This window comes from Rattus norvegicus, chromosome 17, assembly GCF_036323735.1.
Source record: "Rattus norvegicus strain BN/NHsdMcwi chromosome 17, GRCr8, whole genome shotgun sequence".
NCBI lineage: Eukaryota > Metazoa > Chordata > Mammalia > Rodentia > Muridae > Rattus > Rattus norvegicus.
The window spans coordinates 64,745,001-64,765,000 of NC_086035.1; the positions used below are offsets into that span (position 1 = coordinate 64,745,001).

General features: G+C 39.6%; 1 protein-coding gene across 10 annotated transcripts in view; it reads left to right on the forward strand.

Annotated features, from left to right (window-relative positions):
* Positions 1 to 20,000, forward strand: part of Chrm3 (cholinergic receptor, muscarinic 3) — a 462,074-nt gene that overhangs the window by 48,452 nt on the left and 393,622 nt on the right. The gene's annotated exons all lie outside the window — the stretch shown is intronic.

A 20,000-nucleotide genomic window follows, 5' to 3' on the forward strand; every position in this document is an offset into this window, starting at 1 on the left:
TTGGGTCTTTATAGAGTACAGATGTAGTCAGGTTGAAAACCATGATTAGCTACCATAGTGTTTTCATCTATATGTGTGTTAGGGGTAACACCTAGAGACTGGAAAGCTTGTGGAGGGTAACAGACTTGTCCACAAAAAGACTTGATTCTCCTTCTCTCAGCAGCCATTAATTACCTGTAACTCTTCATCTCAGGATGGGACTTTATTTAAAATTTCTTCCATCCATGTTAGCATTATCTATAGGTGGTATCATTGTACAGGACTTGTATAGGTGACACGTGGTTTTTTGTTTTGATTTTTGGTTTTTGTTATTTTCTGAGATTTAAAGGGTGCAGCTTGCCTGACATACAATCCATCTTATAAAAAACTGTGTGTGTGTGTGTGTGTGTGTGTGTGTGTGTGTGTGTATGAAACTTTCTTAAAATGATCAAAGTAACCCAGAAGCAGAACGCCACTTTCAATGGTAGCCAAAATGTAATGAAATGGACCAGATAAGGTGCTATCAGGAGCACTGTAATTGACAGAGTCTCTGGGAAAAAGTGACGATCTGGAAGTCCACCTTTGAGGTCCCATCCTACTGAAATGTTGCTAAGTCTGATGAAGGTCATATGCACTTTCAATCCTGTATTACGGTAAGCAAGGGAAATTGCTGCAATCAAAATATCCATTTAGAGATGGGGAGTGGCTAGGTAAACAGTGGTTTTTAAAAGGTATTTAGAGAATGCCAGTAACACTCATTTAACATCATGGAAAGCAAAGAAATAAAACACAATGCAAAATGATGTTTATGACAGGATTCTTTTTCGTCCTGGTGGTCAGCTGTGACAAGCCCTTTAGGAACTTCTCCCACCTCATTTATTTAACTTTGTGCATTTTGTAAGTGTTATTTAATTGCAATATAACTTGTAAGCATCTATGCATGCAATCAATTTCATCAGCAACTTAAATTTGATTAACATTTAAAATATTCACAAAATCATTTCACATTGATTTCCTTTTCAGGATCATTTACAAGTTAATTGGAATTACAGCATTTTTTTTCCTTTAGAGCAAAGGGAAACATGTATTCATAGCTGTAACAATTACGAAAAAGAATTTTAGCCAATGTATATAATATGTATGTCAAATACCAGACTCAGAAAGAGATAAAAAAGTCATATTCTCTTGTTAGTTTTCATATACATTTTTCTTATACTGTCTCAAGAATTTTAGATAGCAAAAGAAAATGTTCTGTAAGGGAAATATATTTATTTTCATATTTTCTCCTTACAAACATTTAGATATAATATTTCTCCCACTTTACAATTTACAGATACTTAACACTACATTTGGAGTTTAGGGTTTAGAATGGAAAGCAAGACTAAAGTTTGAGCTCTAAGATGAATAAACTAGTGAGTTAGTAGATATCACAAATTAATGTGTGTTTCTGGTTGTGCACATCCCTTTTTATATCTTCGTGTACTTTGTCTGGTTTGATAGGTTATCAATTCATTCAATTCTAGGCTCATCTATCTCAGGTACAGTGATGAATATTAGCTCAACCCAAAATTTAGAGCAGTGGTTCTCAATCTATGGGTCATGACCCCTTTGGAGGGTTGTATATCAGATATTATGCCTATCAAATATTTATATAACAATTCATAACCTTAACAAAATTAGTTGTGAAGTAGCAATGACATAATTTTATAGTTGTGGTCACCGCAATATGAGGGGCATTTATTAAAAGGTCATATTGAAGGTTTAGGAAAGTTGAGAACCATCAACTTAGACTGACAAAAACATGACTCTCCCATGGCCCTGTCAGTGGTGTGGGAGGATTGTTCAACCACTCCCAGTGCCAGTGCTAATGTTTTAAACTGATGACCGACAACATTGTATGATGATTTGAAGAGATTAAATGAGGCAACCTAGAAAAAAAGGCTGTCAGAGTGCGGGGCACATAGAAATGCATCTTTTTCTACATCACCATCATCCAGGGTGCTATCTACACCACTCTTGACCCTAAAATGTGGATGTAATATTCTTATATAATTTACTTTCTCCACTTGAGATTTGAGATGTTAGACAATGAGGTCACTAGTTAAATTGCTGCCTTTCAATTTATTTTGTAATTTATTTTGACTATGCTGACTTTTTTGTTTTGTTTTGTTTGAGCCTCCATACCAATTTATAGTGGACAGATTACTTTGCAATTCCCTTCAATGGTGCATAAGAGTTCCTTTTTTGTCCCATAACTTTGCTAGCATCAGACATTAGTTTTCTTGAAGACTACCTTTCTGACTGGAGTGAAATAGATTGTCATCTTAGCTTTTATCTACATTTCCCTGGTGACTGCCTTGTCATATGAATATCGGCTATTTCTCTGGTTATTATTTGGTCCTATGTGTATTGGCCGTTTGTACTTCATCTTATGAAAATTGTTCATATCCTTAGCCCATTCATTGGTTACGTTGTTAAATAATTAACTTTAAAAGACAGGATTATTAGTGTTCATTATCAACATAGAGCAGCCTAGCAGTTTTATTAATTAAAAAATAGCTCTTTCTTTTGTGTGTTTCCTATGTCTGTTTGTATGGTGGATATGTGTAGGTATAGGTGACTGTATATGCATGTTACAATACACACATGGCATTCAGGAGATGGTCTTGGCCTTCTGTTTCTGCGTGTGTCAGGTTAACTTGTCTTTGAGCTTCCAGGGATTCTCCTATCTCATCCCCCCATCTCACAGTAGGACCACTAGGATTGCATATGTGCATCCTGCATCCTGCTTCTTCTGAGTGCTGGGGACCCAGACTCAGGTCCTTACACTTGTACATCAACATTTTCTCCACTGAATCATTTCTGCAGCCCAGAAATAACTTCCATTTCAAGTTGTTTATAAACGAGAAAAACACAGAAAGGGAGATACTGGCAGTGGGAAGTGGAGATGAAGAGTGGGGCTCAGGATTCATTTACAAATCAATATTAGGAATTGAGGATCTTTTTAGTTAAAACACTGGGTCTGAGAGAGTCTCACTATCACAAAATAATACGATGAGAACTATCCCCTCAACAGGAGGATGAATACCTAGCCTTCTATTTGATTTTAACACAGCGGCCAAGCTTATTATAACTGGTTGTTACCAGAAAAGTATAAACTGAAAAGTAGTAATGATGGGTGAGTGTGATATATTACATTAAATAAACTTGTCCTGCACACAGCACAAGGAAAGTCTGTTTACATTACAGTAAGATGTTTTTTGATGCATTTACAATTCAGCTGTTCAAATAAATTAAGGGAGCCTATGACAGCTCATTTCAGTTTATCTGGTCCAACCTCAAAGACACTATTACTGTAATTTTAACAGAGTGGACTCTTGGCATTCAAAATAGAATAATCAGCTAAGTGTTTTTTTTTTCAGAGAAAGCATGTTTTAGTTTGCCCCATAAAATACAAAAGTATCAAAAGCATAGTAAGCTATAAAATTTGATATATATTAAACTGGCATAGAAAGTGAGCATACAAGCCCTTTTATAAACTAAAAGATGTTAAAATGGAAGGATAGTGAGGTTAACCCCTTATTTTTTTGTATGTCTTTTCATGAACTGATCTGTGAAGCAATTCTCATGAAGACTGAAAGTACATGTGAGGCGAGAGGCATGGGATTTGAAGGGAGTTCTGGATTCTCTCCTGTATTAAGTAGAATTTGTGCCAGAACAATTGTTGGTGTTCTGTAGACAACATTATTAACTAAATTTGACTTCATGATTTCATTTCCTATTGCCACCTTCTGGTGCAGGTACAGAATTGTTCACGGAGAGGTGAGATAGCACAAGGATACCCAAGTAGAATGAAACAAAGTGAGGATTTGAAATAGAAAGACAAGTTAAAATCCCACCCTAGCCACGCATGAGATGGCTGCCTAAGCATCATGGATAACTGAGTCTTTGTTTCAGCTCTTGAATGTTATTCTTCACTTTAGAATCATGTGAGGAACTAGGAGTCTTTGGTTTGCTCTTAATACAGGAACAGTAGCAAGTTGAGCCTGGCTACAGGCAGATGGACCTCACTTACTGTCAACAACTCATGGCTCTGTATTTGTGCTCTTTCAATTGTCAAGACCACTGTTACCTCATCCTCAAAGGCCCACCGTCACAACCTCATATAATACCCACCGCTGTCTATCCCCCACCCTCAGGTTTTGATATTGTTCTTGAAAAGTCCTCTTTGGCTGTGAAGTATCTCTCTTTTCCCATTCTTCCTTCACCATGCCACCATTTCCACACCCATAGGCCTAGCTCCAGAACTATGTGGTGTTATAGAATCATCTTTACCTAGTCACGCAACTCATGCATTCACTTTACCTGGCCTACATCCAATCACCCAACTCCTACGCCACAGACACAGTGGAAGTGGAGAGTGACAATGTCTCACACTGGACATACAACAAAAGAAAGACGTCCACACTCATTTGCCATAGAGCAAAAGCAGTATGAATGGCCAAGACAGCATGTCTCCCATCAGACCCTGTAGCCCGATAGAAATGTTCTGTAGAAGAAACCCATGACAGAATTTAAAGCAACAGTCCTAAACTCTGACCAAGAATTCAAGGACTTTAAAGAAGACACAAACTTTTCATTGATTGCGAAGAAGATTACAGCAGGTATCTGGGTGATATAGCCAAAAAATACAAATATACAACTTCATGAAATGATAAAGACAATTTGGGATTTGAAATCAGAATTCAGTAAGCTGCTAGAAATACTAAGGACATTTCCTGCCTAAACAAACATGGAACTGAAAATCTTAATCCAACTAGAAAGAGCAGGGAGGAAACAGAATGAGCAGGCAGAATGGAATAGGAGGTAAAACATCAGGACTCAAAGACAAAGCACAGAATTAGACAGCACATGCAAAGATTACAGAAAACGAAAGTATTGGAAAGGAACCTGCAAGTAATTTGGAACACCATGAAATGGCCAACTCTTCACATTAGAGGCATGAATGAAGAATAACTATCCTAGATCAATGGCATCAACGAGCTTTTCAAAAAGATATAAAAAGAAAACCTTCCCCAACTAAGGAAAGACATATCCATGCAAATATAAGAATCAGACAGAGACCCAACTAGTCATGACAAGAAAAGAAACCACACAACATTATCCCTGAATATACAATACAAAGAAAAAGTATTGAAAGCAGTAAGAGAAAAAAAAACACAAGTCACATATAAGCCAAAACCCATTGGAAAAAAAACACTTTCTCATTGAAAACTCTGAAAGACAGAAGTTTCTGGAATAATGCATCTAACCTCTAAGATACTATCTGCCAATCTAGACTACTTTACCCAGCAAAATGATTCATCACAGTGGAAACAGGGGAAAAAAGCCCCCCCCAAAAAACAAAAACAAACAAACCCCCAAAACTTTCCATGATACAGACAGCCTAAAAAAATTTATGCCCACCAAAACAACCCCAAAGATAACACTAGAAGCAACATTTCCAACTAAAGAGAGAAATAAGTACAGCCAGGAGACTCTAGAAAGAGAATAAATGAAGCTATAATTCATGAAATGCCCAGCAAAACTAAGAACACAAACAGGAAGCAACAGTAACAAATGACTGCAGAAACACATACCTAGATGCTCTCTCCAAAGCGTGACAAGACTCTACATTTTTTTGCTGTAACAGATCTCTGCTTTCTGATGGTTAATGACACAGACAGGTTCACAAACACTAAAGGGGGAAATAGTATCAACATCAATACACAGAAAGAAAAAACACCATTAGTGTTTTTATGTACTAAATATTGTACATTTTACAAACCTAAAGCGAGCATTAAGAATAAGAAAACACTCTTCGCTCTCTTGCTCTTGCTTCTCTGCTCTCTTCCCCTCTGTCCCCATCCCTTCTCTCCCCATCTCCCCACCCACTTCCCTCCACATGCTCATGTCCAGCCTCCTTTGCTCTTCCCTTCTTCTACTCTTCTTCTCTCACTAAACCTCTCCACGTGGAAAAAAAAGAATAACAATCCCAATTTGCTGAATGACCCACCTGTTTTTACACTCTCTTTTCCATCGGTTATTAAACCACGTGAATTTTTCATAGAACATTGTACAAACACTTATTTACATACTGGGGCATGTGTGTGTGTGTTTGTGTGTTTGTATGTGTGTGTGTGTGTGTGTGTGTGCGTGTGCGTGTGTGTGTGTGTGTGCGCGCGTTGGACCCCTTGGAGCTAGAGTTACAAGCAGTTGCAAGGCACTTGACAGGAGCTATGTTTCTCTTGAAGAACAATGAATACTCTCAACCCCTGAGTGAACTCTCCAGCCCCTATATTTGTTAATATTCACTGAAAACTGTTTTCAGATTTTTAAAAGTAATCCATCAGACATAGAGTACAATCAATAAACTAGTTTCTCTCCTATTGAGAGGAGCTATTGAAAACATTTGGTTTTATAAGCAAGACACAATGGCAGCCTCGTTTAAAATTCTTGTGCACATCCAGCCCTCATTCAGCAGGACCCATTCTTAGAAGAGTTCCTGGGTATGAACATTTTTAATTCTCAGAGATAAACTGCCAAATGTTTCCCTAAAGAGATTGTGTCATCTTGCTTCTCTGCCAGCTTGCTGGCCAGTGGTATTATTTTTACCATGCTCCTGTGAGGGCAAGGCTCAGCACTCTGTATTTTAATGTCTTACTTACTTGTCTCTCTTGCCACGTAAGGTTCAAATTCCTGGAAAGCAGAGGCTGTACATTAGTCATTTTAGACCCAAAGTTCTAGGGCAGAGCCTGCCATGAAAAAAAATGGTATACAATAGTTCATAGGATGAAAGATATAACAGTTTTCCAGTCTGTTGCACTCATAAACATAAAGTAAAAGTAAACATATTAAATCCACCTTTGATTCTGAATATTGTAGAAAAACTTAGAAATATTTACCTTAGTGTATACACATATGCACACATGCACACACACGCACACACATGCATACACACATACATATTCTGCTGGTGAGAGATAAGGGTTTATGTGCCTCTCTCAAACACCTTTTATTCTGAGTAGTAGAAAATCTAATCTATATCTCTGTCTCTGTCTGTATGTCTGTCTATCAATGCACATATACAAATATAAGGAGATATACAAGAGATGGATGAATGGATGAATGGATAGATGGATAGATAAATGATAGACAAGCAGACAGACATCCTTCTCTTAACAATGGACCAAGGTTCTAAATTGTTAATGTTTCTGTTTCAAACATCCCAGGTTCCTCTTATAAATCTCTCTGTGGAACCTAGATTGCTTTTGTATTATGTAGTGTCATATGATGCTAATAATTTGCAAGTCTTTTTGTCATTCTTTTCAAATCAGTATTGAGATACTACTTATGAAATAGGGGTTATATAGGTCTAATTCAAAAGATGGCGCAGTGACAAATTATAAAGTTGTATCCACACGACGATATCAGTTCTAAATCTGAAAGTTGTCTATCACAGTTACAACTGGTGCTAAGAAGTTCAAGGCAATGAACCATTGTTGTCTGCATCGGAAACAAAGTAAAGTCCCTACCTGTGGCAGGCAGATCTGAAGAATTAAATCTTTAGTGATGTCAAAAGTGCAGGAGTGTTGCAAAGAGTAAGTGAGTATTTGGGCCGGAAGAGAAGTAGGTCAGGTCAAGGATGTAGAGAACTGCCTATGGTGAGCCCAGGGTGAGGAGCTAACACTGAGACTTCAAAACCTGAGCTGTTAAGTGGCAGCACCTCTGCATCCATGTTCCTCAGTTTCCCCACTTGAACTAGCACCATGCAACAGAAACGATAGTACTTATATCATACATTCTTTAGAGGTTAAACATGTTCATGCATGGATAGCACACTGGGAAAGCTATCTGGTACTCTATTTTTAATTGAATTTTCAACTAATGACTTTAAACTTCAAAATATGACATTTGTTAATATATTTAGAAAACATGTATCCAAGGTGTTTTAATGTATTTAATGTAATGTTGCACTTTTAATGTATTATTACATGCAAAAAGTACACTAATATTTTCAATTTTATGTGTGTGTACCTAAGATATTTGATCTTTTCCTAAATGCTTTTACCATATCTAAGTTAAGTACTTTTATTCAAAAATACTGTTTTCATCATGTTTTTTTCAATAAAGGTACATTTACATTGTATTAAAATGAAATAAATTAAGAATACATATATATACATATATATATCTTAATTGGAATGTTGAATTTTTTTTTCTTACCCAACTTTGGTGTATAAGTAGACTTTAGAAAGATATGGATTCATTCTCTAAAATGTTTACTGATTTCTTATAAGTAAAAATACCCAACTTTTGTGCTTCCCATATCCCGTAGTCTGTCCATATTTAGGCCACATACAGGAAAGAAACTCCATGTTAGAATAACTGTAAATTCATGGGTTTCAATTATTGATTTGTTTCTAGGAACATGGTGCTCATATGTAGAAGTGAATTACAAGTTGTTTCACTAAAAAGCTCAGACTGGTTATTGGAGAACAGTTAACAATTATTGGTGTTACCCACCCTTGAATTTCTGTAGGGATAAATGAGGAACATTCTAGAGAGCTGAGACCATGAAATATCCCAGGAAGTCAAGAAGGTAATTTCTCCATTAAGAACTTTTAAAGGTGACTTCCTATTTTTAATCGTTCTTCCTATAGAGGGCTGGAGAGATGGTTTAGAGGTTAAGAACACTGGCTGTTCTTCCAGAGGACCTGGGTTCAAGTCCCAGCTCCCACATGGCAATTCACAACTGTGGTCTGACACCCTCACATAGGCATTCATGCAGGCAAAACACCAATACGCATAAAATTAAAATAAACTTAAAAAAAAGTTCTCCCCAAGGATGACCACTACAAATGATGTACCAATTCATCTGACAGCAAGTTTTACCACAGCCAACAGGTTCCACCAAGATTCCAACTGAACACCACACCGTAGAATTCACCAGAGACCATTGCTTGATGATTGCAAACAAAGGGTTAATGAAGGTATGGGAACTAATCCTCAAAGGAAGTATAAATAGAATCTGATAGATTTGAAATGAGTCTTTCATATTCCAGAGAGGATTAAAAAAATAATGAAATAAATTTGTTAGATGTTCCGGCCTGTTTTTAATTAAATGTTGGAGAATGAGTGGAGAGAGCAGTGGACAGAGATCCATCTCAAAACCCTTAACATCTCAGGGTTTTAATTGGCTGTCCTGAAGGTAACTTCCCCTGTGTGGTAACGTTCAGCCTAACTTCCAAGAAACGGTGTTCCCGATCATTTTCTCTTCCTACCTTGATGCCGATGAATGGAAAATTACAACTAATTGAGGATAACAAATGGAAATGAATTTGTTACTCCCCAACCCCACCCCAATGTCCTGCAAGCCAATGCTAAACTTAAGTGCCTATTTTTAGAAATGAGTGGATTTCCTTAGTGTGATTTTATAGATAAGCACAAAGCCTGCAACAACATCTAAGCTGTTATGTGGAATGGCACAACTGCATCCTACATCCATGTGCAGAAGTGTTGTGTGTACACATTTCATACCATGCTGGAAACAAGACATAAGTACTTACACTTCCATCTCACCAACAGGGGTATTTTCCAAAGAGGAATGAACAAACTTGGCTGTTAAAATTAAAAGGATGGATATAGAAGTCAACGATACCTCTTACTAGATAAGGAAGCAAATGTGTGCGCTATTAAACAACCTCAGCTGCTGTGAACATTCTCCGAGGCAGCCTGGGAGGGATGGAAGTAGGCGAATGCCTTCAAAGGAATATGGAGGAGTGAATGTCACTTTAACCCAGGGCTCATTAACTGAGAGTCAGGTCCCACAAGTGGGGACTTCAGGGCCACATCACTGAACTCCATCTCAGACACCAATTTTATACACTATTGACAGTTTCAAGTTAGAAGACCCCACAGAGCCTTTCAAGAGATTTATATTGGCCAGAATGGCTCCTAGAAAACACACACACACACACACACACACACACACACACACACACACACATGCCACTTGATTTTAGAAGAATGTAGGGCAGTGAAAGAAATTAAAAGAGACAATGGGACAAGACATTAAACCACAGCACAGACTTTATTTGGGAAAAGAGCTGCCAAGAGCAACTCTAAGTTTTCAAGGAAAAGGAACTGTGGTCCACTTACAGGTTGAAGTCACTTTGTGGCAAGATAGAAAATGGCTCCTGGGGTTAGCTCATTACTAAGTTGTAGTTTCTGAAATAGCATCAGGTGGTTGATAAGCACCTCCTGTGACAAGCTCTTATGAAAGTCAATAGGGTGGGAAGACTATAGTGGAAAAACAAGCCATCCAGGAACAAAGTTTCTTTAGGTTAGGAACTGTTCTTTTTCCCACATAGAGGAGCTTTACAAACTGGCGTAACGGTGGTTATGTTCTAGGGGAAGGAAGATACAGTACCTGTGCTCTCTGTGGACCCTCCATCTCTTGAAGGCCTCTGAGTGATACCCTTAGGATTTCATGAGGAACTCAGTACACAGGTATAACTGGTGTGTAATGAATTGATGACCCTCAACATCTTCCCCAGAAGCAGAATGGCATGGTTGTAAGTCTGAGCTCCCTGATTACAGTTTAGCACCCTAGGAAGATGTGACATGTGAGAGCTGCCCAGCAGCCCCTTCCCTTAATATCTCATTAGAATAGAGAAAGACACAGCACATTGAGGGTTGTAGGGGTTTCCAGGGTTTTAAGAACTGTGTGCCAAGAAAGCAGAGGAGGGAGGGAAACCAAACATATGTTATTATAATTATGTCAGAGGAAGTCTCTGAGCCACTTTATTGGGCAAGAATCATCTGGTATAATAAAATATTCTTTCATGCTTAGCTACTAAAAGAGGGTAGGTGGGTGGGGCAAGACAGGGATAGGACCAGTAGAGAATATGGCCTGGTGAGAACAATGGCACACAAAACAGCACAGAGCTCCAGGTTCAATTTGTAACATGTGCTCATCCGTGCGCACACATGCACACATACACATGCACACACATACACACACACACACCAGCACCAGCACCACTACAGGTGGGTAATATACCATTTCCCAGTTTACAATCTGCAAAAGAGAGCTGAGCAGAGGCCCTACAGTCAGCTTGAAGATTACTATATAAAGTAAAAAGGCCTCTTCTGTCCACAGGGGCAGTACTTAAACCTCATTTACCTCTGGCTTATTGCACATCTGCCCATGGATGTGCATCTTTATTTTGTGATCTGTGGTATCTCAACCACCTATTATCAATGGCTAAAAGGAGATTGACATTCGCAGAAGTCCTGGGCCTAATTCATCCTTTGAAATGTGTAAACGCCTTCCTCAAGACCCAGTGGACTCTAGGACCTAAACTCTGCTGCTGGTTCACCTGTTTCTTTGTAAGACCACAGGCAGCTTGCTTAATTTGCCAACCTTAACTTTTCTCAAGTGCATAATTCCAAGTAAATTGGAATTCCAATAATTTACTTGGAATTATGTAAGGATTGAAGGTGAGGATACAGTGTAGATTGAAAGCTGCCCACAAGATGCGTGACACACAGGAAGCATTGTAAAATACCAGCAATTTTTGTGGTTCTAACTTTTGTGTCTGTATTATGTATGCCGACATCATTAAAAGAAAAAATGGGTCATCATGTTTTGAGTGTGTGTGTGTGTGTGTGTGTGTGTGTGTGTGTGTGTGTGTGTGTGTGATCCCCTTGACAAGATGAAATTTGTTGTGACTTTTCTGGTTGATTTTTAATGTAATTTTATCTAGTCACCAATAACACCCAATACATTTAACACATTCTCCACCTTTACTGCAGTCTGCAAACCCTGCCCACCCCTGTCTCTTCAAGGACATTCTCTCTTCATTTATTTCATCTACACCTTTCCTTTAGCTCCTGCTCTCAATATTAACAGTTTCTTTCTGTGTGAGTTGTCTTTGTGTCTGGGTGTGTAGAGTGTCTGTGTGTCTGAGTATGTCAGGGGCAGGAGGAAGTGCTCATGTGGAGGCCAGAGAACAACTCGTGTATGGCTACCTTGAGTTTTTTGTTTGTGTCATTGTGTGTGGTTGTTGTTGTTGTTATTGTTGTCATTGCTTTGAGATGGGCCTTAGGTTAGTTTGGCTAGCAAGAGAACCCTGGAAACCCTCCCTTCTTTGGCTTCACTGTGCTGGGTTATAAGCTCACAACACCATGACGATAGTTTTTAGGTGACTCTTGAGGGCTGAACTCAGGTCCTTGTGTTTCCATGGCAAGAACTTCATCAACTGAGCTACCTGCCCATCCCCCATTTTATTTCCTGTTCAACTTATTTCTTCTATAACTACTGCCATTGCTGCTGCTGCTGCTCCTACCATTGGGCGTTGAACCCAGAGTCCCTGTCATACTAAGCGCTCCTCTATCACTGAGCCAATCATTGAGCCAATTACTAAACTACTCTCATTTTTAAAAGTAGATAATTACTAGGAAGTGATGACGACGGTTCAATTACTCTTTCTTCTGGTGTGTGCCCCTCTCAGGGAGCGCCTTTTCAAAAAAATAGAACTATATTTTAATTGCTTTTAATACACTTGTGGTGGTTAATTTTCATTCCACTTTATGGGATTTGGAATTGCTTGGGGTACACACCTCTGGGCATAAATATGAGGGTGTTTCCTAAGAGATTTACATGAGGAGGGGAAAATCCACCCTGAATATGGGGTGTACCATCCTATGGGCTGGGGTCCAGAGCTAAACAAAACATTTGGAAGAAGGAAACATGAGCTGCACGGTAGCTTTCCTCTCTCTGCCTCCATGTGGTGGTACGACGTGGCCAGCTGCCTCACGTTCTTTCTGCCATGACTTCCAGTCCTCAATGGGCTGTACTGTGAGACAAAATAACCCCCTCCTTCTACAAGCTTGTTTCATCTGGTATTCTGTCAGAGCAGCAGAAAGGTGACTGAGACAATACTTACCCATTATATTTCTATTTCCTGTGTCCATGTATCCGATGAATGACTGGGGAGTGCTAGCGATCTTTTCTCTGAAGCATAAAGTACTTCAACACTGAGCTTGCTAAGCTGGTGAATCTGCTATGCCCGCACTTGTCAAAGTTGGACGCTGGGGTTATATTCCTCTTGCCTTTTACAAGCAGTTTCATCTGACTGTAAATGGCTGTCTAAACAGGTTGGCCATGTGAACAAGAATCAGGTGTTTTTTTAACCTAAAGTGGATTTGATAACAAAGTTACAAATCTGAAGTTTCATACTCAGCAAAAGAAAAACTTTGTTACCCTTCTACTCTTGTGCCGAAACATACATTCTGCTTTTGTTTTATAATATGCATCTTGGGGATATTAAAGAAGTCAGCATTTCATTTTGTACATTCACACTTTCACAGCTGCCACCAGCGTGTGTGTGAAAATAACTCGACTGTAAGGCTGGGGAGCGGAGCACAGAGCTAGAATGCTTGCCTGCGTGCCAAGGTCTGGGCGTCAATCTCCAGCTCCATACAAAACAACAGTAACAATAGAATTAGAAGTTCATTTTCCTGGCAGGTTAAGGTATCAGAATTTGGGTGAGCATGGTGGCCTAAGTCCTTTATCCCTGCACTCAGGACACAGAGGCAGGCAGATCTTCTATGCATTTGAAGCTAGCCAGGTCTGTATAGCAAATTTCAGACCAACCAGTGCTAATAAAGATATCCATAGGCTCCGGAAATGGTCCAGTGGCCATGAGTACTTGCTGTTCTTAAAGAGGACCTGTTTTTAATTGTTAGCACTTTCATGGTGACTGACAACTGTCTGTAACAACAGTTCCAGTATATCTGAATGCCCACTTCTGACATGTGGTATAAATACATAATTCACACTCACTAAAATAAAATGTAATTTGTGATAAATATATGTATAATTCTGATATTATATATGTATATATGTATATATCAGTTGATGATTGGTATTAAAAGCTCAGAAATAAGAAAGATACACTGAACTACATTTTTATAAGTCAGATGAAATTTTTATACATGTAGAATTTTGCACACAGAATTTTATACACATAGAATATATGTGCATATACATATATTTATGCATACATAGATACATATACATATATACTTATACATATAGAAATTTTATATGTATAAAATACATATCAACTTTTTTATAACTTAATTAAAAAATTTATGTTAGCAAAGTATCAGGTTTCCATAGACCCTTTCTTAACTAGAGTTTCATATACACCTTAAAGTTTTGGCTGATCTCTCTCTTCCCCTCCTCTCCCTCCACCATTCCTTCCAGTTTCAGACCACATGGGTTCTTCCCACTCTTCTTCTAAAAACCAATCATCTTTCAGATTTTAGACCCATTCCTTCCATAATCTTAGAAACAGCCCCTATCTTTGGTTACTCTGCCTTAGCATGAAGCTCTAAATCCCCAGTGTGAAATTTACATAATCTCTCCTTCCAGTTTCGAAAACTAGCCTAGAATGTTCTGAAGGAATTTTCTTTTACTTCAGTCAGACAAGATTACTAGCAACTTCATGATGGCAGAAAAATGCTTACATTGTGCAACCGGCAGCTTACCTTCCCTAACTACAGTTGCATCCACTGTTGACCTCACTGTCAGCTCATCAACACGGACAGCACAATGATGGACTTCCCACCTCACATATCATAAGACTTGCTTGTGAAGGGCAGGGATAGGTGTGCACTCCAAGGCACAAAGAACAACTTTCAAGGGGTGCTTCTCCCCCTCCACCATATGGGTAAAGCACCTTTACCCACTGAGCCGTCTTGCCAGCCCACCCTTAACAGTTTTAAAGAAACAATGAACAAATACATAAGCAGCTGCTAAAGAGTCTGACATATACCAAATATCGATGGTGAGAGGGTGACCAAATGAATAAGTAATAACAGATTGATTGCCGGAAGGAAATAACCAATTATACCAGTATTGACAGTATATAAGGCATTATGTTCAAACTAACATCAGATTAATTTGTGGTTTTTATTTCTGGCCCTTGGCTACCCTTGCTTTCCTATAACAAAACACCTGATATAAGCAGTGTGAAGAGGGGGTGGCTTATTGATCACAACTTTGGGGGTGATCACTGCACTTAAACAGAACATTATGAAGGCAGAAGCATAAGAGAGGAGTTGTTTATTTCACTGTGGACAGGAAGCAGAGAGAAAAAAATCCATGCATCAGACACAATCCCAAGGGACATGTTCTTATCAATCTACTTCCCCTAGCAAGGCTTCCTTCCCAAAGTTTCCGGAACCTCACAAAATCGTGTCACCGAGTAGTGGTTTCCAGCATGAGCACCTATCAGGGATATGTCACAGCCCAACCATAATAAAGATCCTCATGGCAATGTTGGGTCCTGATTCCACATGCTGCTGCTTGCCCCTTCCCATTTCCCCACCTGAGTTCTGTTTCTTTGCCAACCAAGGACAAGCTGGGACCATTTCATCTCAACACTAAGCAATGAAAACGAAATACTCAACTGTGGGTTTTTCCCCCACTGGGCTTTCTTCTTTCTTCTTCCTTTAGTATGTACAACATTACCATCGATGTTCCAGATTAGCAGTTCTCATCTGCTCCTTTTGGCCTCTCAAGCCCCATTCCACACTCGCTTCTACGGACTTGAGGAATTCAGATGCCTCTTGTAAGAGGAATCAAGCACTATTCATCTTCCTCAAATAATTGGTTCACAGTGAGTCCCCACCACAAATGCAAATTCATCTACAACCCCTATGCCTTTCAATTGAGAACCTAAAATTGATGCTCTAATTCCCCAACTTTGGTATACAGTCTTTCCGGAAGTACCCCTTCCTATGCTGGGCTTGACATCCACTGTGGTGAAGACTCGGCATCATTTCCAGTGCCTGTAATATGCTCTTCTATCATGCAAAGCTCCACCCGATTTATAGTTGCACTTTATGTTTGCTTCTGGATGTGGTACACTGAAGACCATCACAAATGATTTCAGTGTCCTTCCACCACATGATCTTCCTACACCTTGCCCTTGCATTGAGCAGGTTCCAGGATGCTGGAACCAAGATTCTGGTAGGATGGACACTGGACTAATTTCTAACTCTCAGTGTTTACAAATGAGCATCTTCTGTTTGCTTTGTTCTAGATCCCTTATTTTCCATGATTTCAACTATCCCATTGCAGGCCTGATGGCTCCGAGCCAGTCTTTTGTCTTTTTTGTTCAAGAAGGCTCTTGATTCCACCTCCTTTTCAATACTTTTCCTAAAGTGACTGTCTCCAAGCAGGTCGCCAAAACAGTGAGTAATAAAAGCAAGTACTATAGATTAAAACGCTATATATTTTTATCTTTGTACATGTAAGAAGTGAGTATTGGTGTGTTTGTGCATGCCTATAAATATGCAGATATGCTGACACTACAGTGCACATAGAGGTCAGGTGACAACCGGAGGTGTCAGTCCTGACCTCCTACCTTGTTTGAGACAGGTCCTCTTATTGTTCACCACTGGGTAAGCCAGAATGGCTGGACTGTGAGCCTCCAGGGCTTCTCCTGTCTTCAGCTCTCATCTCCTCACGGGAGCATCAGGACTACAGACAGGTACATGGTACTGTATCTGGTGTCACATGGGGTCTAGTGAGCTCCAAAGCAGGTCATCCAAAAAGTGGGGAAAAAAGCAAGAACTATAGATTGAAATACCATGAGTATTTTTAATCTGTGTGTGTGTGTGTGTGTGTGTGTGTGTGTGTGTGCGCGTGCGTGCGCGCGCACATGTGCGCGCAGGCATGCATGCATGTGCAGCCGTGCCCATGGTACAATGTACATAGAGGTCCTTCCTTTAACAAAGTGGTTTTCCTGCAAAGCTTCTGTAAGGCAAAGGACACTGTGGTTAGGACAAAACGGCAACCAACAGATTGGGAAAAGATCTTTACCAATCCTACAACAGATAGAGGCCTTATTTCCAAAATATACAAAGAACTCAAGAAGTTAGACCGCAGGGAAACAAATAACCCTATTAAAAAATGGGGTTCAGAGCTAAACAAAGAATTCACAGCTGAGGAATGCCGAATGGCTGAGAAACACCTAAAGAAATGTTCAACATCTTTAGTCATAAGGGAAATGCAAATCAAAACAACACTTAGATTTCACCTCACACCAGTGCGATTGGCTAAGATCAAAAACTCAGGTGACAGCAGATGCTGGCGAGGATGTGGAGAAAGAGGAACACTCCTCCATTGTTGGTGGGATTGCAGACTGGTAAAACCATTCTGGAAATCAGTCTGGAGGTTCCTCAGAAAATTGGACATTGAACTGCCTGATGATCCAGCTATACCTCTCTTGGGCATATACCCAAAAGATGCCTCAACATATAAAAGAGACACGTGCTCCACTATGTTCATCGCAGCCTTATTTATAATAGCCAGAAGCTGGAAAGAACCCAGATGCCCTTCAACAGAGGAATGGATACAGAAAATGTGGTACATCTACACAATGGAATATTACTCAGCTATCAAAAACAACGAGTTTATGAAATTCGTAGGCAAATGGTTGGAACTGGAAAATATCATCCTGAGTGAGCTAACCCAATCACAGAAAGACATACATGGTATGCACTCATTGATAAGTGGCTATTAGCCCAAATGCTTGAATTACCCTAGATCCCTAGAACAAACGAAACTCAAGACGGATGATCAAAATGTGAATGCTTCACTCCTTCTTTAAATGAGGAAAAAGAATACCCTTGGCAGGGAAGGGAGAGGCAAAGATTAAAACAGAGACTGAAGGAACACCCATTCAGAGCCTGCCCCACATGTGGCCCATACATATACAGCCACCCAATTAGACAAGATGGATGAAGCAAAGAAGTGCAGACCGACAGGAGCCGGATGTAGATCGCTCCTGAGAGACACAGCCAGAATACAGCAAATATAGAGGCGAATGCCAGCAGCAAACCACTGAACTGAGAATAGGTCCCCTATTGAAGGAATCAGAGAAAGAACTGGAAGAGCTTGAAGGGGCTCAAGACCCCAAAAGTACAACAATGCCAAGCAACCAGAGCTTCCAGGGACTAAGCCACTACCTAAAGACTATACATGGACTGACCCTGGACTCTGACCCTATAGGTAGCAATGAATATCCTAGTAAGAGCACCAGTGGAAGGGGAAGCCCTGGGTCCTGCTAAGACTGAACCCACAGTGAACTAGTCTATGGGGGGAGGGCGGCAATGGGGGGAGGGTTGGGAGGGGAACACCCATAAGGAAGGGGAGGGGGGAGGGGGATGTTTGCCCGGAAACCGGGAAAGGGAATAACACTCGAAATGTATATAAGAAATACTCAAGTTAATAAAAAAAAAAAAAAACAAAAAAAAAAACAAAGTGGTTTTCATACTTATATGGCATTTAATCGTATACCCAGCTCTGCAGTTTGTTATGTAATGGAAAGCTATTATTTGCCGTATCTCTTGCATTATATTTTATAAAAGAGATGTTTGCAATTTATACATAAATATGCATCTATGCAAGGTATTTACATAGATAGTATAATTATTAAGCTATATTGTTTAAAAGTCCAGGAAGCCTAATCTATTTTATATTAGTGTTAAGTCCATGGCCCTATGTACATTTTGAAGGTCCACTGCACCAGGAAGTCCAAATATGAATAAATAAAATATTGGAGAGGTGAATGAATAAAATATCATTCTACCGATGCCTCTCCAAGAAGAACTGCATGCTTATTTTTCTGATCTGATTTATCTTCTTCAAATTTTATTCCATTAATTTTGATGCATACAACAGTTTTTACACAAATATTTTGTAGGGACAGTAAATTATAGGGTGGAGATGCAAAGTTTCCAGAATTTTTTTATACTATGGAGAAATCAGTATTAAATAAGCAAGTGCCAATCCAGCACTGTGCAGGCTGCTGATAAGGTTGCCAAAGGGTGTCACCCTCTGTTAGCTCCAAGTTGCCACAAGGTGCTTATGGGAACACAGGAAGTCCTCAGAAGTCTTGGAGCTGGCATAAAAGTACCAGACATCTGGAAATGGCACAGGTAGTCATAAGCCAATATATCATTCATCCCGGCCCCCACCTTTTCTTTTCTTGAGAAATTTTCAACCTTAAGTTGGAAGATGAACTGAAAGTAGAGTCATGAAGAGAGTGAAGAGGTTAAAGGTCATCATCATTCAAGGTGTGTGAGACATAACCAGGGAGCAGGGGTAGATGAAGGTGGGCGCAGTGGTGGCAGCACCTGGCTCATTCTGTTCCTGGGGGCTAGAGGGTGGGGTGTGCCTGACTTTGGTTTATCGTCAGTGTCATTGTATTTGAATCCCCATCCCTAGCCATGTCAGGTGGTGGGTGCGATTAGCCATGAGGCTTTATAAGAGTGCATTCCCATAGCTGTGCTGCCAAGCAGACAACTGGTTTCCCAACATCCTATCTCATGGCATAATTGCAGCCTTCGCGCTAAGGGCTGGAAATATGCTACTGCAAAGGACTCTTCGCCATCAATTAATCATGAAGTAGTGCTTAGTGTTCAAAATATAAATCAAGCATCTATCAAATATATTTCCCTTCATAAAAACCCATGATTGGACAGGAGGAGGATGTCTGTATTGCCCAACTGTGGAGACCTGGCCCAGAGAGTTTCAATACATTTCCCATGGAGGATGCTCATCTTGTTATATGGAGGACTAAGAACAAAGTTCAAATCTTTAGACATTTGCCACTGTCACTTTCTTATCATTTTAAAAAAGAACTGTAAACATGGAAAAAAATTGATATTTTTCCTACAACCTCCAAATATTTATTTTTCTATTAATTTTTGCATACAAAAGGAATGGTTTCATTATATTTTATACAGAGGTATCCATCACTGTATTTTATTTATGTGTACCCCTCCTTCCTTCCTTTGTCCCTCCTTCTCCTCTCTTGCTGATTTCATTTCTGCCCTCAAATAGGTCCCTTTCTGCTTCTATTCCACAGACATGTGTTACTCTTCTTTGGCTACTT